An 18,736-nucleotide genomic window follows, 5' to 3' on the forward strand; every position below is an offset into this window, starting at 1 on the left:
TAATAATTGCTTTCATTTTCAACAGCGTTCCTCACTGTTATTTAGGAAGAAGCGATCGGCACAAGGATTGGAGAGCACCAAGACCAAAAAGAGAAATTGCATTTCTTCGTTTGTAATTTTGAGCAGCTGAAGTCTTATCCATTCACTTTCAGTAAGTCCCATTTGTGTGATTTTTATTATATTATTCCAACTTTCTTTTGAAAAGATTCTGTATATAATACAGTGTCTTTTTATGAATATTGGGAAATAATACGTTACAAAATTAATTTTCCTGGAAAGTATAACCTTATTTCATAGAAAATTACAGTGTGCAAATTATCTTATCTTCATCTTATTTAGCTTTGAATGCCACATTGAATGTCTAAATCAAATTAGTTGTGATAACTATAATTATTGGACACATGTGTATTTCTTCGTGAATAGCAACAGGAAGAGCCTTTAAAAAATATATCTAGGTAGACTTTTAAAAAGTAAGTGCTGGCTCACACTTGCAGGTTATCCCAGCCACAGATAGGTCTGCCATAAGCATGTGGATATGCTGCCATATGACGTTAAGTGGCAACTTGACACAGGAAATAAATATCTGGTTGCTGAGATTTCCTTAGTCACAGACATGCTGGAGAAATTCGTAAAGGGTTCATCCTGCCTGGAGTTCCCCAAGGGAACACCAGTAGACACTGGCTTAAAGAGAAAAATTAGGCCTTTGTTAATACCAACGTACCTAGGGGTCAAACAACCCATTGGAACTGCTCTAGTACAAGTAGTTTTAGCTTCTGGAGTTGGCATGCCAAATGGGTCTTACCTCCCCACCCCACACCCCCAAAAGTAACACAGACAACTTTTAAGCTCTCTGCCTTGCTTACCAGATTGTAGGAGGCTCTTGTGAGATCTTGCAGGAGTTTCCGAGTTCTTGCAAGAGCTTCCCACAGCCCATAACCAAGATAGAGAGCTTAAAAGCTCTTTCCACAACAGGGAAACCCTGTGTAAAAAGAGCTTTTAAGCTCACTGCCTTCTCTGTGTTTAATTTGTGAGATTTCATTTAGATGGCCGACAAGCGCATAAAGTTGAAACTGCATAAGTTAAATGTGTAAGTTGTGAGTTGTCTGTAATAGAGGCTTAATTTGCAGTGTTGCAGTATTTTTTATAATATGTTGTCCATTACTAACTGATTCATAAATCCATAACAAAATATAAGCACATCTTAGATCCATTATTGGTATATGGATCACAGCATCTCTTTCAATGTCCCACAGGGTTAATCATGCCATAATTCTACAAAAGCACAGAACCACCACCACCCAAGAATCTGATATCAGGGACATATATCTGCTCTCTCAGACACTCCATTGCCTCATTCTTCTGATATCTCTGGTATCCCACTTTCATTCTATTTTCCTCCTCCCAGTCTCCTATTTTCCTCCTTTTTCTTTCTTGCCCTCTCAGTTGATTTGCTTTCTTTTAGCAGCTCTGATGCCAAACTGGGCCTTGAGAAGCATATGAAGCTCAAAGAGGGACTGGGAGAGATAGTTGTTGTTGTTCCTATTTTCTCTTTACCTCTGTGTGCCTTTCAGTGGAAGAAAAAGGAACCACCTTTGCCATCTCAAGGCAAATGGATCTTTTAGTGGGGAGAATGGGGCTGAGGCATTGTGGGCACCAGGAGAAGTCCTCAAGGATGCACAACAACCACAGGTACCACAATGGAGGCCCCTGCTCTTGAATATGCATTAGGGGTGGTCAAGAAGTTCTTAGCTTTTAGGGCAAACTAGATGTTGTGCTGGTCTGCCCGCACCACATACCAAAAGCCAGGGGTAGGTGTACAATTTGAAGGAGTGCACAATTCTCCTTATGCCCACCACTTGGCTGTCTGTAGTACCTTTCATTTGTGCCTGTTCTTTGAACTGCACTCTTTGTTTTGTATGTGATTGGTGGAAACTTGCATTTTAAAGAAAGATATTGGTCCGAAGTAGAACGGAGATGAGCTTGGAGTTGGGCTGAAAACTTTTAAGCCCCCATCCAGTCAATATTTAAAGCATTTCAACTATTAATGTTGTCTGATATTGATTTATTTTACACTGTTGGCAGGCGAGGGGGTATGTGATGTGATGTCCTTCCAGCTGGCACACTTTACATTGAATTTTCAATCCTGTATGTTCCTGTACGCACTCCAGGGAGATTGATTTGGGAGTTTGTTACAGACATCTCCTGGAGTGATCTGCACAGTATCTTGTACTCTCTTGGTGCAAAATACAATGATAACAGTAATAGGAAATAATGCACCAACAGTCCTTGTCCCCACCCCCCACCCCCAAGAAAAATACTCAGGAAATTGAAATAATAAATGGCATTTAATCATGGGGGCAGGGTTTGACTTCAACCAGAGAGAAGGGGGTTATTACAACCATGTTTCATCTCCAAGGCTCCTGTTTTATTTTCTTGCTTGTTCTCTGACTAGTGTGATGCTTCACCTTTCTCTGTTAACCTTGTTTCTTTTCTCCCTTGACTTTATCATGCATTAGCACTTACTCATGAAAATACTTCTCTTGAGCTCAAGGGTGCTAGCCAACAGGAGAATCTTACCACACACTTCTGCTCATCCCTACATCTTTTTCTTATCTCCAGTTCCTGAACCCTACTCTGGAGTATGGAGGCTTTGGCAACATCGGGATACTGCCTTAAATCACTACACAAAACCTTCCCAATTTTTGCTTATGTCTTTGTACTAATATTCAGGGAAATGTGTGTGTGTGTTTAATTGAAAGTATCCTTCAATTGCTGTTCAGATGTCATTGGAAAAAACTTGTTTCCTTATATCCTTGTTAGTGACAATGTCTGCATTTTCTCTTCTTTAAAAGGATAATTAGGTGGCAATGCAATTAATCTATCACTTCTTGAGAGAAGAGCACGTCACTGAGATAAAATTGAGAACTAATCAATTTAATTCCTGGTTTAAGGATTCACTGTCTTTTATCTGATTAATTGTTCATGATCTGAACAAAAATGATATTTTAAGGGTGGTTTGCAAATACTTTTTGAAAACAAAGGTATATACCATGTAGAAGATTTTTATATTCTGACCCAATCCACATTAGGTATTTCAAATAGTAATACAATGGGCAGTGTGTGAATTTGGGGTTGGTAGACTGGATTCAGACTAAAATATATATTTTATTTGAACAACTGAATTCATAGTGGTGGTAACATCACTACACTATCTCTTCCTCCCGACGACTATACCTGTTTTGTCTTTGCTTTTCAATCATTCATTCTTCGTATCCTGTACAACCAGAGTGCAATTATGTGTTATATTAATGCCTTTCCAGTCATGGAGGTGCAGTGATGGGGAAAGATTCAACAAGTTTTGAATGATTTGCAGGTGCTGAAGCCACTTCTTTTTTGGCAGAGGGTGGAGAGGAGGCTGCAATTCTTGTTTACTATAATATTCTTGTTCTAGCATTCACCTTAGCAAAAATGCAGTGCTAGAGGTTTTTTAAAACTAGGACATTTTCTAATTGTTTCAGAAATTGATAGTATTGTTCAGTGAGGCTTCCAGATAAATGTGAATAAGATTGCAGCCTAGATATTATAACTCTTAAGTCTGAAGTGTAAAAAAAAATAAAAATCTTTCATGGAATATTGATATGATACAGTCCAAGCCCAAGACTGGGCATTTAACCAATTGCTGAGACACTTGTCTTGTCCAAATAAAACTTGATGACTACAAGGGATGCTAAGCATCTTGTTAAACTGGCTGCAGTGCCATGTTATTGGTTCCCCTTTAAACAACAAATTTCAGATTTTCTTGATTTAGCAACTGCAAATGTTTCTGTACTATATGGAGGATCTTGGTCTAATCCATTAGAACAGTTATAACAGAAGAAGAAGAAGAGTTTGGATTTGATAAACCCGAAGGAGTCTCAAAGCAGCTAACATTCTCCTTTCCCTTCCTCCCTCACAACAAACACTCTGTGAGGTGAGTGGGGCTGAGAGACTTCAGAGAAGTGTGACTAGCCCAAGGTCACCCAGCAGCTGCATGTGGAGGAGCGGAGTCACAAACCCGGTTCACCAGATTACGAGTCTACCACTCCTAACCACTACACCACACTGGCTCACAGTCTTCTATCTCCCTGCTCAGTCAAAGCAGCAGATAATTCTTAAGTTATTTGATGTCCAGTTCCCAAGTCTTTTCCTTTAGTTGACCCATAGCTTCTCCCAGCAATTCCCAGTAACTCTCCTTTCTTTACCAGTGCTTAGCATTTATTTTCTCTCTACTCAGCACACACAAGACACCCCAGCCATTTCAGTTTGGATTGAATTCTGTCATCGCATCCCGCCGATCAAAATCAGGACTCTCATTTTTTTGGTTCCAGGCTCTTGCATGAGAACAAAAATTGAGTGTTTTTTGGTTCGGCACTCTGGCGCATGCCAGCTGGACCAAAAAAGGGAACACTCTGGGATCCAATCAGAAGCTAGGGTGGCTTCTGTAAATCTAGGATGTTCCACTTAAATTGGGATGGTTGAACAGGACGCCACATTAGTTTGTGCTATTGTCCAATAGGATGAAGCAAGATGTCTACTGACTGAGTAATTTGAGTTTACCAGCTTCTGTTGCTGGTTTGGCAGATTGAAAACATGACAGTTTAACTGTCACTCAGGCCTGTTGCTGGCCCACCACTGATAAACCATCTCCACAACTCTCAGCAGATACTCATAGCCATTTAGAGGCACTATATTCAGTTATATCTAAAACCCTTTAAACATTTCAAAATTTACCTCTTAAAAAAACATGATTTCATGACAAATAACATTGCAGTAATACTATAAAAATCCCTTTTTTTGAAAGTTAGTTTTATTTGTTTGTTTAGAGCAGTGTTTCCCAAACTTGTGTCTCCAGCTGTTTTTGGACTACAGTTCCCATCATCCCTGACCACTGGTCCTGCAAGCTAGGGAGGGAGTTGTAGTCCAAAAACAGCTGGAGACACAAGTTTGGGAAACACTCATTTAGAGCATTTGTTCCTCCATTGTTCAGCAAAAAAGGCCCCCAGAGTGGCTTACATAAAATCAATTAAGCCAAGACAGAAATGAAAAGACATGGCACTAAGGGGAAAGAGACAGGGGGAGAGAAGAAAAAATAAAACTTGATTACTTGCATCATTGTTTTTATAATGACCAACTGGGACAGTTCAAATATAGGAGGTTGGACTAGGAATAGGCAGTATAAGACTTATGAGCCTATTGAGTCTGCTAACTTTTCCTTTGCTTGTGTAGGAATGACTTTTCTGTGGGTTAAATAGAGCAGTGGGTTTTTAGGAGCAATATGAGCTAGATATGTGCTGTGTTTTGTTGCTTGCTCCTCATCTAATCCATGCTATTCTAACATTTTAAAATGCCAGATAATAGTTAACATATGAATAACAAAGGGTTAACATTAGGAAGCCGGGACTGAAAACTATGTTTGTATAGTCGACAAATGTGGTTTTCGTTGTGTCCTTGAAATATTTATCATGCTTTATTGACAACCTATTATTTTCCTGTCAGGTGCTTCAACATTTTAAGTACTTTTTGAGATCCTCTGGCAGGGTTGTCACAGAAGAAACAGTCTTCTTCTTTTTTTTCAATTCACTTTTGGAACACATTAGACCTTGTTTTAAATTTGCTTCCCTTCAATAACTTGTCAAATGACTGCTTCATACAGCAATTACAAGTAAACTACAAGGTTCTTTGGAAGGAAGGGCAATCGTAGCATCAGCAGACTTTGTAGGGTTTCCTATGAGAACGGGAAGAAAATAATTTCTGAGTTTGTGTGCAAAATGCTTTAGGAGTTCATTTCTTCTTTTTTACCCAGTTTTCCCCCACAGGCCAGAGTTACATCTCACAATAAGCCAGGGTTTCCATCTTATTGCCATTTACTTTGAATAAGCAATGCTCTAAACACATGGCCTGATTGCTCCTCCAAGGCAAGCAATAGGAAAAAAACCTGTGAAGTCACAATTAAGCTTGGATTTTCATGACATCCAAATATGAGGTCCTGGTTTTTTGCTTCCAAACAAGACAGGGTTCCTAAGTCATCACTAAAGTATGGCTTAAGGATGGTTAGTAATTCAGGCTTGTTAGGGAGAAACAAGCCAAGATCCCAAGTTGGGATGTCATGACAAGCGAAACATAGATGTGGTTTCCTGGTTTGTTCCTTCCATTTGCTCCAGGAGAGGAGCGAAGTGGGTGGGTTGGGGCTGTGGGTACTGGCATACGGTAAGGCTGCAATTTACACTCATTTAACTTGTGCACATTCAGCTTTATACGCTTGGCGAAAATATTTCTAAAAATTAAAAACGGGGTGGAAAGGGGGAGGGTGTCTAGAAAAAATAACTTTCCACCCACCATTGAATACAATGTGCTTTGATTATAAGTGATTTTGGCTTTAGGTACCCCAGAACGTAACCCCCACATAAGCTGGGAGCTTACTGTACTATTCACTCAATGTAAACCACAGCAAACTATCGATTGTGGCTTATTGCGACATGTGAACACAAGCTATTCTCTTAGTTTTAATAATACATGTTATATGGTTGTCAGTATACTTTATGCGCATTTTCTCTGAAATTCTTACAATAGATTTATTCTTGTAAATCAACCAGGATATATTATCCCTCGTATTAAGGGGGGAACTGATGCATAAGAGTTACCACCTAATAAATTTATGCTGATGTAGACTTTGAACCACAGATCTCCTGACTCACTACACCACTTTTTATTATTGAAAAACATGTGTGAATGGAACAAAACTTACAACTCTTCATTAAAAAACGTATGTTTTTGAAATGGTCATGGTAGAATTCTATATGAAGATATGCTGATGGGGGTTGGCGAGAACAAATGAAATAGAGATGAATGAACTTCCTTCCACTCATATTGTATCTATACTACTAATTGTAAACCTCATCCATGAATGATAAACATTTGTTTTATTGATAATTCTAAGTTGGCTCATAATGCTTTGGCAATGCACATTCTTAGAATGCTGCTTTTAGAACTGTACTGTGAAGGCAGACAGACTACTTTAACTTTTCAAAATCTGTCATGCAATATTAATTGTTGCATTGAAAGGGGATGCAAGTTTCTTTAAAATCATTGTTGTGTTTGGCCAGACTTTAAAACTAGTTGGTTGGCTTGTTTAGAAAGGAATGTTTTATCCACCCACCCATCCAATTTGGTCACAGGAAGCCACTAAAATATTTGATTTTTGTAAATATCACTCTGCGCCTTTGCATGAAGCTTGCCCTACCCTACATGACTTTGCCAGGGCCCCATTGATTAGATTGCTGGACTGAAGCTGGGGCTGGGCCAATGCTCAATAAATTATAGTGCCATTTTTAAGAAAGTGAGTTGATTTCAAATTATCAGGAAGGATGGATAGTTTCTCAGACCAAGTAAGTTATTAAAACAATCAAGTTCTGAGCATGAATCTAATAACAGCTTATGGCATTGCTAGTCTGGTCTGATAAGTGCTAATGTGCAGGGGCAAAAGCAGGGCATCAACACAAAATATCAACATAACCAAATAAGCAACAGCTATACCATAACAGGGGAGACACGGGTGGCGTTGTGGGTTAAGCCACAGAGCCTAGGACTTGCCAATCAGAAGGTCGGCGGTTCGAATCTCCACAACGGGGTTAGCTTCTGTTGCTCGGTCCCTGCTCCTGTCAACCTAGCAGTTCGAAAGCATGTCAAAAGTGCAAGTAGGTAAATAGGTACCGCTCCAGCGGGAAGGTAAACAGCGTTTCTGTGTGCTGCTCTGGTTCATCAGAAGCAGCTTAGTCATGCTGGCCACGTGACGCAGAAGCTGTACGCCGGCTCCCTCAGCCAATAAAGCACAATGAGTGCCACAACCCCAGAGTCGGTCACGACTGGACCTAATGGTCACAGGTCCCTTTACCTTTTTATATCATAACAGTCGACACTGTTCCTGTGATGGTGTCAAACTACGCTTTCCCAACCTGCATAGAATATTAAGCTCCTACAGGTGCTTCTGAATTCCTGTAAATATATAGGCTGCCAATGTGGGATTATGCTTTATGAAAAGAATATGACATGACAACTTTATCTGTCTTTAAGATGGCACAAGACTGCCTTATTGTAAGGGAGGCAGTTGGTTTGGTTTCTACTGATTCAGCCTAAAGACCCACCACACCATTTGGGATTGATAATTCAAGTGAATTTTGGGAAGTGTCTTCTATTGCAAGGTTGCAGGCTATTCTGCTTGTTATTTATATCCATTACTAGGTGGCAATTTTGTTCAGTGCTCTTCAACACCTCCACTTCCAGGGTTTGTGAGAATGAAAACTATCATTTTTTAAATTGAATTCGGTTCTTCAGTGTCCAAACAGTCCCTTGCCATGATTTTCCAGATTTCTGTGTTAAGCACCATCAAAGACACTCTACTTCCAATACTGACATTATCAATCTTGCCCAGATAACTCAGGGTGTTGACTAGCCTATAAACACTGTAAGTAAACATTTCATTTCCAACACAGAGATTTTCACTATGTATCAAAATGTGGTAAAGCAAACCTGAATCAGGAATTGCCCTTTCAAAAGCAAAATGTTTGTGACAAATAATAATAATAATAATAATAATAATAATAATGGAGAATCAGTGATAACAATTAAAGGAATTTGGGTCAGAATCTGAAATACCAAAAAAGATCAAGAATTAATTGTTGTGAGCCTGCATGATGCCTGAGTCCCTTCTAATCCCTGGGGTCCTGGATCCAGCAAGGGTTAAAATCTAATGGAGGAATCTATTATTGAATTAGCCACGCAAGGGTCTTTATTACCACCTAAGTATGATTATTGGTATAACAAAGTAGTTTGCTCTGGCTGGTAGTGAGGAAGACAAAAGCCAGAGATGTGTGTGATGAGCTGGGTGAAATCTCTGGAATCTCTTACTGCTCAGGCAGTGCCAGATTTAGTATAAGCTAAACAAGCTATAGCTTAGGGCCCCACTCTCTTGGGGCCCCCCAAAAAAATTAAAGGAAAAAACCTGGATGTACATTTCCAATTGTATTTCAGTTCAACAATTACTTTGATAAAATATGTATTTTGTTATGTGCAAATGGCTTTAGATACCTATTAGGTCCATAAATTACCATATAGCATATATAGTATTCAACACACAAAAAACACAACAATTTGTTGTTAACAAAAGACAGCTGGACATATAAAAGGCCCCATTACCTCCAGTAGCTTAGGGCCTCATCAAACCTCAATCTGGCACTGCTCAGGGTCTGAGGTGGTGTACAATAGTATTAATATTTGTTTTGGTATTTTGGATCCAGATTTCTAGTTTAACTGTATTTGGGCATCACCATTTCTCCATATCTTTACTGCAGCCATTTTACCATGAAAAATTTCAATTCCTAGTTTATAGTTACAGTACTATTTAAATTCTTGGAGGGTTTTTTATCTACATTTGCAAACCTAGGCTAGTTTTAATCATTCCAGTTACAAAGCCATAATTGAAATAGATTTGCATTCCCCCTTCCCTTTGCTCCAGCTAAAAGTAAATAATTAGGGCATGACTGACTGCTTTTTTAGTTTACCTTTTTGTTAAAGCGGATAAAGGTTATTTTCATGTGCAGTCGTTGCTGGCTGATCACTCTGTTCCATGTCAGAGGAAGGCTTGAATAATCTCTTTGAAGGCAGCATTGAGGCAGAGAATTAGCATTCTTTCCAGCTGTACTCCACTGCACACAGGTTGGTTACTCGTTTGCCATTGCAGAGTTTTCATTAGATCAGCTGAAAAGATGCATGTCCCCTCCTTGGAATACAAAATTAGATGCGAAGAAAAGAAAACAGAGCCAACAAATAAGTGTGGAATAATGTGTATCAATTAACCATGAAAACATCTATATTGTAAATTTTCGAAATGTGCATGCTGCTTTGTTTGCGAAAGCATTTTATAAATACGGGGGCTGCCCTGAACAAAGATTGGCTTGTAAAGTTAAATTGCTATTTGGCTTATAAAAGGCACAGTAATTAAGAGAGTGTTAGAACTAAAAGGCATAGGTAAATTACTTAAACCCTGCACACTTCATTCTGTTGTAGAGGTATCTGATCATTGTATTTTGATTTAAAATAATAATAATACTGTGTGCATGTGGCAGAAGATCTTCAGATCACCTCCAGACTGGATTATTGTAACTCGCTCTACGTGGGGCTGCCCTTGAGACTGACCCAGAAACTCCAGCGGGTGCAGAATACTGCAGCGAGACTCCTTACGGGGTCCTCACTGCAAGATCACATTCACCCAGTGCTATACCAGCTGCACTGGCTCCCGGTGGAGTACAGGATCAGGTTTAAGGTGCTGGTTTTAACCTTTACAGCCCTATACGGCCTAGGACTCTCATACCTATGGGACCGCCTCTCCTGGTATGTCCCACAGAGAAACTTACGGTCTTCAAATAAAAACATATTGAAGGTCCCAGGCCACAGAGAGGTTAGGCTGGCCTCAACTAGAGCCAGGGCTTTTTCGGCTGTGACTCTGATCTGGTGGAACACTCTGTCACAAGAGACTAGGGCCCTGCGGGACTTGACATCTTTCCACACGGCCTGCAAGACAGAGCTGTTCCACCAGGCCTTTGGCCAGGGCACAGCCTGACTCCCTCCTTCGGCAATCTTCGCGGAGCTCTGGCCCAATGGTTGCCATTGGCTTGATTTGAATTAATTTTAGAATGAATGGTTTTAGAGTGTTGTGTTGTGTTGTACTGTTGTATTGTTTTATTGTTGTTAGCTGCCCTGAGCCCGGCTTCGGCTGGGGAGGGCGGGATATAAATAAAATTTATTATCATTATTATTATTATTATTCAGATAACAATATAAGTTTCTGGATGTGATCTACCTTGGGTGGATTCCTTCCCCCACCCCCACCCCAAGCTCTCACTTCCAGTCTCAGCTGCCCCACAATATAAAGCAGGCATAGGCAAACTCGGCCCTCCAGATGTTTTTGGACTACACCTCCCATCATCCCTAGCTAACAGGACCAGTGGTCAGGGATGGTGGGAGTTGTAGTCCCAAAACATCTGGAGGGCTGGGTTTGCCTATGCCTGATATAGAGGCACCTTCTGGTAGGTGGCATTTCATGATAGGAGTCTGGGTAAGAAGGGAAAATTGGTAACCTGCTCCCCCTCTCCCATATATGTGTGTGTGTAAATATATATGCACAGTATACACAAATACACAACACACAGTCCTCCTGGGATCCCATCTTCCCCCCAGATTCTAATGCTGTGCTCTTGTCTATCTCTGTGTGAACTGATCCCTGTTCACTAACTCTATGGGGCTAAGGACCCTACAGCCCCCTCCCCCCACATGTCCACTGGGTCGGAGCTCAGCTCCCTCAATCTTCAGGGGGCACAGGAGACCTGGGGGGAAGTCGCCCCAGGCGGCATGGATCATCGTGGCCTGATGGATGAATGTCGCATTTGGGAGGAGGCCTGGTTGGCCTTTCCCAATGCGACAGTCATCACACATGCAATGCATGATACACATGACATTACACGCATGCACATTGCACATGTAACATCGGCTTCCACCCCAATGTCAGGCACAACTCAGCACCTCTGCCCCTGGTGTACCTTGTCAGATATCTTATGCTGGACCTGGGAATGGTTGTTTTTCACTGCTTTCCATTGTTCCTGGTTCATCTGTAAGCCGCCATGTTGGAGAAAATAAATATATCATTTTAATAAAATAAATAACAGGAAGCAGACCGACAAGCATGCTTTCTCCAGTCCCTTTTGTTTAGGAGCCGATTTGAGGTCTTGCTGGTTTGCAAAGCTTTGACGAGCCACGGAAGGATTACAGGATGCTCCCTTCAGTAGCTGAGGAGAACCATTAATTCAACACACACAAAAATGGACAGAGACCATTGTAGAGACCTACTGTACTTATCCATCTGGAAAGGCCTGTTGGAGCAATAAATCTTCATTTGGGAAAGGAAGGAGGCAGGTGGAAGTTTGTTTCCTACGCTAAGGAAAGAAGGAAAGTTTGGAACTCATTTTGAAGGGCATTTTTTAAAGGTGTAACAACCTTACTTTGCCACAAATTTTGTCATTTTAAATCTTTGCTTTGGTTATCTCACCAAAGGGTACTTGCCCCAAACTTGGATCTTGGCATCCAGGAATTCTCCTAGATACAGTGTTTGTGTTTGCACCAACAACCTGGAGCAATGGTGGCAAGAAAGCAAGTGGAAAATTAGATTACATATCAACTTCTATAAGTGGTATAATTCAGTATAGCAGTTATGTTTAGGATGTAACATAAACAGAATAACCTCTTTAAAATATCATAATTCATTCTGCCACATTTAGAATACTGTGTTTACTTTCCATGTTTAGGGATGCTGACAGCCATGCCAGAAACATGTATCTTAAATATAGCTATAATATGCTTAGGCATATTATAAGCATTTATAAACATGCATTTTGTCGACAGATGTTTGTGACATGAACTGATTTTTAGCTTTGTGCAACTGTTTCTATAACTTTCATTCTGCAGTAGATCAAATTATACTTTTATTACACGATCGAGGAAAAAGGAGATTGAGTATTACTTAAATCACTTACAGAGTTGGACCCAGAACTTTTGCAATAGACAAGCAGAACTTTGAGGTAAAAGCAGTTAGTTTCACTGTTGTAGCAGAAGTGACTGTGCCTGAGCCCAACGAGTCAACAAAGATTTTAAACAGGGTTCTCCATAATCTACATAAACTACATAATCTAACCTGCAATATGGATCCCCATTTGACCTGTGAATTTGTTTTCCCCTAACAGCCACAAAATATCTATTTGCTAACATTTGCACACACATTTTCTTGTGTTTGCAGGCAGTTTGAAAGTGGGGAAAAACATGAAGGCTCCCTAGAGCTCTTATGACAGCCAGGGAATTGATTTATCTTGGCTTAATTCTTTAATAGACACTTCCCGTCAAAATATGCTCTCCCACTATCTTCTGGCCTTCGCCTTCAGCAGAGATATATAAGCTGGATCAACCTTACAGAAAATAAAGGTATCTTTAAGAGGTTTAATTAAATCAAAGTTTACTAATAAGCTTTGCAGAAATGGAGTTCCAAGTCTTCCTTTCTCATGCAAACTAGTTTCTTATTAAGCATTTATCTAGTAGCAAATCCAAAAGGAGATATTTATTTAAATTTCTTCCATTTGATGCAAAATCAAAAGGTAATAAAGATGTGTAGCTTGTTTCCTGCACTGTGGTGTTAATAGCCATTAATATGAATTTTCTCTTCCTGCGCAGTGTTCTTAATCTGAGCCAATTTGGCAATGACTTTCTTTTGATAACTGTGAATATGAACAAGCATTGCTTAGGACTTGCAGCTGATTGAAATGCTATGCAACATCTAAACACATTGATAGGCCTGTTTCATAAACCTAACTAGGGGGAAATGTTTTTTTTCTTGCATACAGGCCAGATATCCAAAGCACATTTGTTAGAGTAAACATCATCCAATTGTGTTGTTGTGTTCAGCAATTCTGTTGAGTTTTCCATAGTAACCAAAACCTTTTCTTTGACCTGGTGATTCCTCCACAGGTTTGTAGTGTCAAAAGCAAATTCAAGTGGCTTGAGTTAACTGTGGGGTGTTTTTGTTTTTTAGTTTTGCTTCGTCTATTTGTGCATTTGCTTGCTTCAACTTTAATGAACCTGAAATAACAATATCTTTTTTTAAAATAAAAAACTCTGTTCTCTGTTAGTAATATAAGTTACAGTCTCCACTTTACCTATAAACATGTGTTTAAAAGGCCGGGGGGGGGGGATGAATGCATCTCACACTGGCTAACTACCTTGAGTATAGTAAATTGGTTCATGGGTGCCATTGCAGTGACTAATTTTATAATTCAATAGCCGTAATCAGTTTGAGATCGTATAGGGGGGAAAGGCTGCATTTCCTAAAATAATAGTTCAGGCAAATGCTTCCTGTAAAATCACACTTTCACTCTCACGTGTTCTCAGATCTACCCAGTCAGTTTTCCATTTGCGTGGACAGGCGGAGTCCCCAGATCCCGAGCGGTCCCCCCTGTCATGTGAAATAACGACTCAAGACAACGTGCTATGGGATTAAATTGGCCACAACTTTATTAAATTTCAAATGTGGGTAGACCTTGGCTCAGGCATTGGGCGTTCTCCCTCCCCAGTCCCCAGCCAGGGACCTAGGGAGCATCAGGGTTATCCAGTGTGTGTGTGGGGGGGGATGGGCCGGCTCTGGAGAACATATGTTCAAGCAGAGATAGCCGCCCCTGTTACGACGCAGCCGCAGGGGAGAGCAATGACGACCTTTCGGCGTACGGTCAAAGCCTCCCTTCAGAAACCCCTTTAACGGGGAACCCTGGTATCGCCACCGCAAAGAGGAAGATGGACTAAAGGATTCCGCCCAAGGCCTGATAGCACCAAAGTTGTGACTTTTTGCTACGGGAAAGGCGAAACCTGCCAATGCAGGGAAATTCCTTTCCGGCCCTTTAACAGCGACCTTAACGTAGCAGCGCCCGCATACCTGTGAAGGAAAAGTTAACCTGCAAAACCTGTGAAGAAAAGTTAACCTGCGAAGTAAGACATTAACTGAGGGTGGGTAGGGTGGGAGAAGCTCTGGAGCCAAGTGAGGATTCCCAGGTAAGATCCTCCCTCTATTGTGTGGGCAGGTAATCCCTCCCCTACCTGGCCTGATCTCCTTGGCAACGCTTCCCCCGGGTGGGATTGGACAACTGACTGGGGTAGGCGGAGACCTCCAGGTATCCCACCTGAGGGAAGACAAAGCCAAGCCTATGCTGATGGAGCCACTCCAGATCCAGGGGCTGCGCGCGTCCATGCAAAGGGCGCCCCCCATTTTATGCAGGGAGCGGTCATTCCTCACACTAGCCAGCCAGAATAGTCAGTGGTGAAGATGGAGCTGTGTCTGAAATGCACAGAAGATGCATAGCCTCCAATTGCCACGAAAATTGCCAGGAGCTTCACGAAAACACTTAAAAGTATCATTTTGCCATGCGAATTCTGGAATTCCCAGTTGTAAGCCTTTCCTTCCCCTCCCACTCAAAAAACAATCGAAATTCTCTCCACCTTTTCATCCATTGCTTCTTCCATCGCCTGGCCAGGGAAAGAGAGAAGCAGCAACCTACTTCGTGTTCTTGTTTGCACACTCTTATGAGCTGCTCAGCAACATTGCACACAACAGGGAGTGTCTGCTTTGCATCCAAATTTCTTAGGTCCCTGCCCAGTTTATTTGCATTGCTGCCTTGCCTTTTGTTGCCAGTTTCATTTGGGGACCTGAAGTGCCACTGAGCCACTGCCACCTGTGTGTTTAGTGGGCGTTTCCTCTTTGGTGCCTGCTTTGAGAGACATGCAGAGAGATCTGATCCTGGAGCTTGACTTTCTCTATGGCTTAAAATAAACAAGACTAGATTCCTAGAGAGGAAGGGGATTTGGAGAAATGGGGAAGGGGTCCTCTGGAGCAAACACACTTCCCTCCAAAGCCCCTTCCTTCCTGCATGTGGATGCAGAAAAGGCATTGATTTCTCCCATGAGCTGAACTGGTGGCGTCTCCCTGTTTTGTGCATTTGGGTGTCCTAGGGCAGCTGGGGGTGGGGGGAAGCCGAGGTTTGTGTGTCTGTGCAGCTGATTCACCCAGGATTCACCAAAGCACCAGGATTCTGCAGTTGCTTACACATTCCTAATTTGCTCAAAAGTTTTAAACCAGGCTTCCTCAACCTCAGCCCTCCAGGTGTTTTTGGCCTACAACTCCCATGATCCCTAGCTAGCAGGACCAGTGGCCAGGGATGATGGGAATTGTAGTCTCAAAACATCTGGAAGGCCGAGGTTGAGGAAGCCTGTTTTAAACACTAAAAAAAGGAGGTTTTGTATCCCCAAACTCAAAAGTTTATATTTCCCTGTACCCCAAAATAAACACTGGGATGCCCCATATCATACACCTGCACAATCAGCAATAATGGTTGTTCAGAGTTATCATGCTTCCAAAATACTCATAAATGCATGAGTCTCCAGACACACACATAGCTAGTTGCATTAATTGATATGGGGTTTTCATTTTTCCTCAGGCTTCCCTAAATACCATACATAAATTCAAAGATTTCTGTGTTTCAAATTCTGTGGTTTTGTATGATTCCTCTAATAGCTTTTGTACTTGACCATGGGGAAATGTTCAAGCAGTGATACTGATGTATAATAGAACGTCCCTTTTATCATCTGAAGAATATTAGAGAGTATATGATATGCTGGAAGACAGATCCCCAGTTAGCTACTTCGGGCACTGGTTTTTATGCCCAGGGATCTGATTTAGTATAAGTCAGCTTCCTGTTTTCCCATATTTATATGATTCTGCAGAATACAAAAAAGGGAGAATATGCGTCCTGTCATGGACATTAATTAAACTTACTAGTCTATAACTATAGGTCAGTGAAAACCTGGAAATTGACTGGAGGGTTCCAGATGGAGAAAGTAGAATAGCACTGTTTAAGAGACAGAGAGTCTGATTAGACAGCCAGGCAGTTTTTGAGATGCTCATCGGTACTTATGAAGAAACCCTGAAAAACAAAAACAAAGGACAAGTCTGAGAAAGACTGAATCTGGAAGTACCATCAGCCAGAGGCGTAGTGAGAGTTCAGAGAGGACCTGGGAACTGAGAAATTCTAGTGGTGGCTGGTATTTTTTTCTTCTTCAAAGGAGGGAGTCAGTACTTGAAAGCTAAAATCACTGATGTCAGATGCTAAGAAGGTTTACAAAGAGGGGTGAAAGATTCCTGGAGCAGTTATTTGGGATGAGCAGAGGCCAGTGTGCTAGTGACTGGCAGTTGATTTGAAGAAACACTGCATTCCTGGCCAAAGATAAGAACTATTGTAAAAGACCTGGTAAAGTCTGAAAGGCAACTGTGGGGAAGAGAAGCTGACCAGAGAGAAGAACCATAGAATCATAGATTTTTAGACTGGAAGAGACCCCAAGGGTGTAGTCCAGCTCCTTGCATTACAGGAATCCTGCCCACAGCTATCCCTGGTTGGGCTCCAACCACCACCCTTCTGGTTAACAGCTAGATGCACTGGTCCATTGTGCCACAAGAAAGTGAATACTTCAAGTGAATAATTAATTTTGAGTTCACATCCTAATCTCCTGGTCCGCCTTGTCTCGCACCTATACCCAGCAACTAAATGAGAAAGCTATATAAATGTATTATTTATTTGAATCCTAATGGTGGCAGCAGGAAGATAAAAAGGGATCGTGATAGCAGGTACTTTTAATGTATGGTGTTTCTGGCAGGGATCCTGTATATAATATACTGGCAGAAGTAGTGATTTATTTCAGAATGCATAAACCACTCTACATGCAATATTACTCACACAGTGTACAGAAATAAAATATAAAACCTAATAGCAATCAATAACAATATTAAGAATATAAAAACCAGGAAGAATGAACTACAGAAATATAATAGTCCAATTTGGGAAGACTTGGTAGAAGAGAAAGATTTTCAGCAAGCATCAAAAACATAACAATGCGTGGATTTGCTTCACTTCTATAGGTAGAGAATTCTAGAAAACTCATGTCACAACACTGAAAAGACATGTCCAAGTCACAGCATGCTTTACAGCAGGGGTTTGTGGCATCATCAACAGATTTTCATCCTCTGTCCAGGTGAATGCTATGTAAGTCATGGTCCAACACTTGCAAAACCTCATCTGATTTAGAGACAGAGATAGAGAAGGAGACCTGAGTATCATTGGCATACTGATGGCCCCACACACCAAAACTTCAGTTGACTTCCTCCAGTAGCTTCATAGATGTTGGGGAAACAGAATGGAACCCTGTATGACACCACAGCCCAAAAAGCCATTTGTCGAAGTAGAAATCATCCAACAACACCTTCTGGTACCATTCTCTCAAACAGGAGTGAAATCACCACAACACTGTATTTCTCACTTGCAACCCTCTGAGCTGCTCCGGGAGGTAACCAGGTTCATGGTATCAAAAGCCATTGAGAGATCAAGGAGAATCAACAGGGACACACTCCCTCCATCCCTGTGAGATAGCTGCAGACAATCTGTTTCTTCCAAGCATATCAAAAGTTAATCAGACACCAGATATTTGCTATCAAGGAGAAAATATGACTTTCAGAACATGTAACAGAACACATTTCAGGTGATTTTTCTATTATGATTTGCTTCTAGGGAAGAAATATTTTATTTTACTTCATTTGCAAACTATTTGAATTATCAGTTGAAAATATTTTGGTACTTTAATGTCGCAATGTATATTTTCAGGAAACACTTAGCATCAGCAGCAAATTGACTTAATGAAGATTTAATTTACAATCATTACATGAAAGAAATAACTTACGGTGCTTTATGGGTTTTGCTCTATCCAGTGTTTTAGGAGTGTGGTTGGGTTTGGATGGGTCCCAAGGCAGAGTTTCAATTATAATAGGAGGTCCATCTTTGATGTGAAACAGATATCATGTTTGGAGGATCCAGGAAGGCCTAATTTTCTGTCCCCCTGTATCTTTTTAGGAGGAATGGGAGGTGTTTAATGTTTCTGTTGCTAAACCTTTTAAGCAAAGTTGTGGCCATAATTTAACCGGCTGTGGTCACTAGGAGACATGTGTGGGAACAAAATGATTGCCATTAATTTTGATGCTGCTTTCTGGTTTATACCATGAGAGAGATATTTA

The 18,736-nt window shown here is 41.0% G+C and overlaps 2 protein-coding genes and 2 long non-coding RNA genes across 13 annotated transcripts in view; 1 reads left to right on the forward strand and 3 right to left on the reverse strand.

Moving 5' to 3' along the window:
* LOC310744041 overlaps positions 1-18,736 on the reverse strand; it is a 352,149-nt gene that overhangs the window by 270,342 nt on the left and 63,071 nt on the right. The window lies entirely within an intron of this gene.
* The window catches only part of LOC310743925 (uncharacterized protein), a 797,205-nt gene that overhangs the window by 261,995 nt on the left and 516,474 nt on the right, over positions 1-18,736 (reverse strand). The window lies entirely within an intron of this gene.
* CNTN1 (contactin 1) overlaps positions 1-18,736 on the forward strand; it is a 163,240-nt gene that overhangs the window by 28,903 nt on the left and 115,601 nt on the right. For 4 of the 8 annotated variants that reach the window (XM_083574433.1, XM_083574430.1, XM_083574434.1 and 1 more), the window contains exon 2: positions 26-151. The exons of 3 other annotated variants lie outside the window; for them this stretch is intronic. The gene's annotated coding sequence lies outside the window, so the exon portion shown is untranslated. The remainder of the gene's footprint in view (positions 1-25; positions 152-18,736) is intronic. One more of the 8 variants, XM_083574432.1, reaches the window with a different exon arrangement.
* On the reverse strand, positions 5,488-11,937 carry LOC310743436. 2 transcript variants are annotated; one of them, XR_014539022.1, is made up of 4 exons: positions 11,631-11,937; positions 9,597-9,814; positions 7,931-8,031; positions 5,488-5,764 (listed from the first exon to the last, which is right to left on the reverse strand). It is a non-coding gene; the product is annotated as an uncharacterized lncRNA (long non-coding RNA). The 2 variants fall into 2 exon arrangements; XR_014539021.1 differs by lacking the exon at positions 7,931-8,031.

Source organism: Podarcis filfolensis (genome assembly GCF_964270895.1).
Source record: "Podarcis filfolensis genome assembly, chromosome: 10".
Classification (NCBI taxonomy): domain Eukaryota; kingdom Metazoa; phylum Chordata; class Lepidosauria; order Squamata; family Lacertidae; genus Podarcis; species Podarcis filfolensis.